The following is a 6,104-nucleotide window of genomic DNA, read 5'->3' on the forward strand; positions in this document are numbered from 1 at the left end:
AAAAAGATGATTTAATAATAACGTTGCATAAAATTAGAAATAAAATATTGGCATACAGAATGTTTAAATAATGTCCAAAAAATATAGTTAAGTTCTTGATAATAAGATTGTATATATGTATATGTGTGTGTATGTGTGTGTGTATGTCTGTCGCATCAAGGCTGCTATAGAGTGAGAGAGACTCAAACCTTTGTTCTGCTACCAAAAGAGCAATCCAGCCCCCACCAACCTAAAAGTGGGTTGGTATTCTCTTGTAGTCCTACTAAGATAATTGCTTCTCTCAAAGTCTGAGTGTAACTTTATCTCTTACATAGATGGGGGAGGATGGGGGAAGGTATAGCTAATTGCTCTCATATGTGGCTTGAATGTAAAGGAAAAACCCAAGATATATGTTCACAGACTCTGAAGTCTAATTCCTTACTTTTCCCAATCTAGAACAAATATAAATATAATAACTCAATTATTCTATTAAGATCCAACTCATTCATACTTATGTTAGTACTGTTAATAAGAAGATATTAGATATTGGGTTAAGGAAAGCTTCTAACATTTCCCTCTCAAAATGATCGATTTTATCGAATCTTAATCATTTTCCTTATCTTAATCCATTTATACACATTCTCGTCACTTTCGTATCCATTCATGCATTTTTGGATCTTAAGATAATTGATCTGAACATATCTTTAATTTGATTCTATAATGGGAAAACAAATTCTTTGATAAACCTTTTGTTATGTATCACATAAAAATATTTTTACCCTTATTATTTTCCTTTCCTTTCACCAAATAATTCATCCCCTTAATAAATGTATAACTGTAACATTATAGTACAATACTTTAAAATATGTCACTTAAAAAATAGATGTTTCATATTTTCCCTCCAAAATGTGTGTAGCACACAGTTCTATAATCCATACATTGTTCAAATTACCTTATCAACATTTAAACATAACATATGTTCTCTAACTTCAATCCATACATGTATATCAAATGATTTTTTTTTTTTAAAAAACATACATATAACAATGTAAAGCTTGCCTAAGTTTCTCTATATGTACCTTAGAAAAACTTATCTCTAGCTTAATTAACAACAGATGTTCTAACTAAGTAGAGTGACTCTGTTGTAACAAAAGTTTAACCCTTTCACTTCTGAAAGTACATAGTGTGTGATTGCAAATGTTCATGTGAAAACTGATCTCATCTTGATATGGTAAACATATTATGTCAAAATAAAATGTACACACAAAAAAAAACCAATATATCTGATGAATGAATTATTTCATCAGTAGTCAAAAGTCAATTGTTTTATAAGTTCTTCCTCTATGAGATGCCTTGAGATGTCTTGTCTTCTTCTAGCGCTCTGTAAAGTTAAAATAACTTTATTGAACATAAAAAGAACAACAAAAACAATGATGAATGAAATTCTTGTTGCAAAGCTTCTTCCAGAATAAATTTCCTTCTTGGAAAATGTATTATCATCTGAAAGGTTTAGAAATATTTGAGTTTTCTTCCTTTAACAGTTACTCTTAGGTCATTTCCTGTAACAGAAATGCAGTATCATTATTTTGGCATTGATAATTTTACATGGATTAATCCTCTTACATTTATCTGTTAACATTACATATCACAATCACAAACATTTCTAGTCATGACATGGAAGACATATTTTGATTATAACACTTCTTATTGACTTGTAGTGTTCTATTTTAGAATGCAGGCACTTCCGCCTAACAACACTAGGGTTGCTGATGCAAATCCCAACCATGGCATCACCTGTCTGGAGTTTGTATGTTCTCCCTGTGCTTGTGTGGGTTTTCTCCAGGTACTCCGGTTTCCTCCCACACTCCAAAGACATGTTGGTAGGAGAATTGGCTCCTATCTAAATTGGCCCTAGTATGTAAATGTATGACTGTGAATTAGGGACCTTAGATTGTACACCTCTTGAGGGTTAGGGACTGATGTGAATGTACTATATATGTAAAAAGCACTACATAAATTCACAACGCTATATAAGTACCTGAAATAAATAAAAATAAATATAACAGGACGCTACATCTCCATTATTGGTCATGATTCAAAACCTTGGTTTCAAAACCAAAGAAAGGTTTTGTATCAACCCAGAGATGACAAAGGATCATGCCTTTGATCTTATCTCTATAAAATTGGAAATATGCGTAGCTGTTTTGTGTGTTGGCTTACTTCTTGTAGTGTAAGACTGATCTGCAGTAATACATACTGGTTTCAAACTTTTCTCAGTTCCTATGTTGAAAACATGAGGTACAAACTTCTCACTTACAGCTGTACAAACATGTGTTGGTATGTTTTCCTGAAAAGGTCTTTTTGTTACATCTATTTGAATGTGTTTGGAAGACAGTGTTTTGTACCATATAGGATAATTTTCACAGTAATTTTCTGTTGAACCATCTTCCCCTAGGAGTTTCAATGATGAATCAGGTGTCTGTAATATAATCTTACTTGATCTAACAATGTTTTCAGTTATTTTGACTGCAAAGAAAACACTTAACACTTTTTTCATATGTGCATCAAAGTTTTTCTCCATATTTGTCAAAGTTCTTGAGAAGAAACCTATTATTTTCTGATTACCTTCTTTTAATTGTGACAAAGTTGCTGAGATTGCATTATTGGAAACATTGGTTTCTAAAACAAAAGGAATTTTACTACAAAACTCAACAGTATTTAATGTAGTAGCATTCTGCAAATCCCATTTCAATAGTTCAAAAGCTTCTTTCTCAGTTTTATCCCATTGATCAAATACTCCATCTTTTTGTCTCAAACGATCAAATAATGATCTAGACTTCTCTGCAAAATTGGGTATAAAATCTTTACAATGATTTACTTCACTCAAAAACTGATGCAAAGCCTTGCGATTTGTTGGAATTGGATAAGCAGAAATATTTCTAACTTTTTCTTGCAACAACTGTCTCTGTCCATGACTAATTTGCATATGAAGGAATTCCACCTGTCTTTTCATCAACTGAACTTTCTCTGTATTCAATTTCAATCCTGCTGTTTGTAATAACGTAAATATTTCAGACAAAAGAGTGATATGTTCAGTTATATTTTGTGTAGACAAGAGAAGCTTGTCTACATGCTGGACAATACATTCTGGCCTAGAGAATTTAGATAATATTTTTCCCAAATACTCATGAACAATTCCATCACTTAAATCTAAGCCTGGGGCTAATCTTGTGAATGTATAAGTTTCTTTGTTGAAGCTAAAGGCAAGTTTATATTGACAACTCTTAGCTAAGGGTACTGACAAATGGCTATTGGCGATTTCAAGTACAGAGAATATTTTGGCCTTGGCATCCAGATGTGACATTATGTTACAATCAGGAACAATAGATCTGTTATTTGTGATGAATTTGTTCAATGTCCTGAAGTCAACTGATAAAGAATATGAATTATCAGCTTTGATAGGCCAAATACAATTATTCACCACTGATTGTACTTTCTTTAAAATTCCTTGCTGTAAAAACTCATCTATAATGGAAGAAATTGGATGAAGTGATTCTAATGGCAATTTGTATTGAGGTTGAGGCTTAGGGTCTCTACCTTCAATGTCAACTTCAAAATTTGTAAATAAACCTACATCATTTTTGCTTTGACTCCAAAGATCCTTATGTGATATAACCAATTGTTCCAATTCAAGATTGGTTCCTGTATGTGGCCATTTATGATCTGAAGACATGTCAGCAGTTGCTGTACAAATACTTCCAACATTACAGTACATGGAAGAATCAATTGATGTTGATTTAGGCCTTCCACTTTCATCCAATAAATGTGGAGCAACATATTCCAACGGTAAAGAAGAATCTCGATTTGATCCTGATCCTAATTTCGGCAATGGCAGTAAACCATTCCTGTTAATGACAACAGCACTGTTTACCATATTGTTTAAGATGTTGTTGACTCTCAGTGAACTGATCTTTTTAACTTCTGAGGCATAAGGCAACTCAGACAGACTATTGTTGGAACATGGAGGAGCAGATTGTTCAGAAATTATATTTTGGTCTTCTAATTCCAAAGCTTTTCTTTGTAAATCTAATTTATAATGAATACAATCTCTTTTCAAATGACCAAATCGTTTACAATAGAAACAAATAGTATTTCCTGTCTGCTCTGAGACTCTCGTCCTGCCTGTGACGTATTCATCATCATAACTGGGTGTGGCTAAGCACATGGTCTCTCTCTGTTCTCCATTTTGAACAATTAAACTTTCCTTCTTCTGATTGTTTAATTTAAGTTGTCTCCTAACTGTATCAATAACTTTGGCTGCGTGATCTAAATCATTTTTTCCAGTAGCAATAATAACAGATGCTGGATCAAGATACTTGAATTTTTTAACAAAAGCATTTACCATAGAAGGAGTCTCATTGTCTAAATTAAATATCATTTTGTAGACTTTAGAAAATCTATTTTTAAATTCAAAAGGATCATCATTAATCGTAGCTCTTAAGGAGTCTAAGATTTCCAAAGAAGGAATTTCCTGTCTAGTAGTAAATTTCAATAATTGACGTAGTCGGTCTGATGCATTGCTATGCATTTCCTCATCATCCTCAATATATGGCGTTTTGATTAATCTACATGCCATAACACTGGGGAGCCATAAACAGAATAGAAAATTTCTTTGCTCCTGATTTAAACAAAAATTATTACAAAAATTTTCAGAAACCTCCATGTTATAGAAAGCATCGGCGTCCATATCATAGGCTGGCATATCCTTCAAAATTTTCATGAGCTGATCAAGGATTTTAAGATTAAGTTTTGCAGCTGTATCCGTTAATTTTCTCTTACACATTTCTTCCTGATTGGTAGGATCTCCTTCTATAGACTGGATGTCTGGTACAAAAGAGTGTTGTTTCTCTGCCTTGGTATTCACACAAATTCTTTTTACATCATTCTGCAGGTCAGATAACTGAATGTCTTTTGTTTGAATTGCACTTTGCAGATCATCAATTTGCTCAGTCAAAATCTGGCAATTAGCACATACACTGCTCTGATCTTGCTTCATTACACAATCAGCAGTCTTAGGAACATCAAAAATCATGGCGATAAAAACATTAACTAACTTCATTACATTTCTAACTTGTTTGCTCAGTTTCTTAAAGGAAAACTTAGATTTTTCTATCTTAATATTAGCCTGTAAGCATTCATTATACATGTACCGCCAAAGTTCATTATCTTTAACAAATGTAGACAGATTCTTGAATTCTAACTTACTCTCTCTAGATAATTCATCAATAAAATCCATTACTTACCGATTAAGAAGGTCTTTCTTTACATAACGCGTCTTTTCTCTCTTGGCGGGAAATGACATCACCAAGGAACAGCGTTTCTTGCAATTGCGCAAAATTCTCACCAATTCTGCTTTTAGGTTCTCGATTATGCCGACGATTCATCTGTTGCAGACTTTACTTCTCCTGAAAGCTTGATTTCATATTTTGTTGAGTTTGCAAACCACGTCCCTCTCATCAAGATGAAAGAGAAAAAAGTCAAAAATAAGCGAGTGTCGGAAACTAATCGAACTGGAGGCTCGCCACTGTAAAATATCGTATTGTCTCGATATTTTATTAACTTGTATTGATGAGAAATGTTCAAATAGAAAGTCCTTCCACTTCTTGTAAAAACTCAAAAAGATGATTTAATAATAACGTTGCATAAAATTAGAAATAAAATATTGGCATACAGAATGTTTAAATAATGTCCAAAAAATATAGTTAAGTTCTTGATAATAAGATTGTATATATGTATATGTGTGTGTATGTGTGTGTGTATGTCTGTCGCATCAAGGCTGCTATAGAGTGAGAGAGACTCAAACCTTTGTTCTGCTACCAAAAGAGCAATCCAGCCCCCACCAACCTAAAAGTGGGTTGGTATTCTCTTGTAGTCCTACTAAGATAATTGCTTCTCTCAAAGTCTGAGTGTAACTTTATCTCTTACATAGATGGGGGAGGATGGGGGAAGGTATAGCTAATTGCTCTCATATGTGGCTTGAATGTAAAGGAAAAACCCAAGATATATGTTCACAGACTCTGAAGTCTAATTCCTTACTTTTCCCAATCTAGAACAAATATAAATAT

At 33.1% G+C, this 6,104-nt stretch overlaps 1 long non-coding RNA gene across 1 annotated transcript; it reads right to left on the reverse strand.

Moving 5' to 3' along the window:
* Nucleotides 1-666: 666 nt before the first annotated feature.
* On the reverse strand, nt 667-5,458 carry LOC149445241 (uncharacterized). Its single transcript, XR_016306424.1, has 2 exons — nt 5,283-5,458; nt 667-1,538 (listed from the first exon to the last, which is right to left on the reverse strand). It is a non-coding gene; the product is annotated as an uncharacterized LOC149445241 (long non-coding RNA).
* Between the last annotated feature and the right edge of the window lie 646 nt (nt 5,459-6,104).

Source organism: Staurois parvus, unplaced genomic scaffold (genome assembly GCF_062004578.1).
Source record: "Staurois parvus isolate SC_StPar_1 unplaced genomic scaffold, SC_StPar_1.0 ptg000734l, whole genome shotgun sequence".
NCBI classification, from domain to species: domain Eukaryota; kingdom Metazoa; phylum Chordata; class Amphibia; order Anura; family Ranidae; genus Staurois; species Staurois parvus.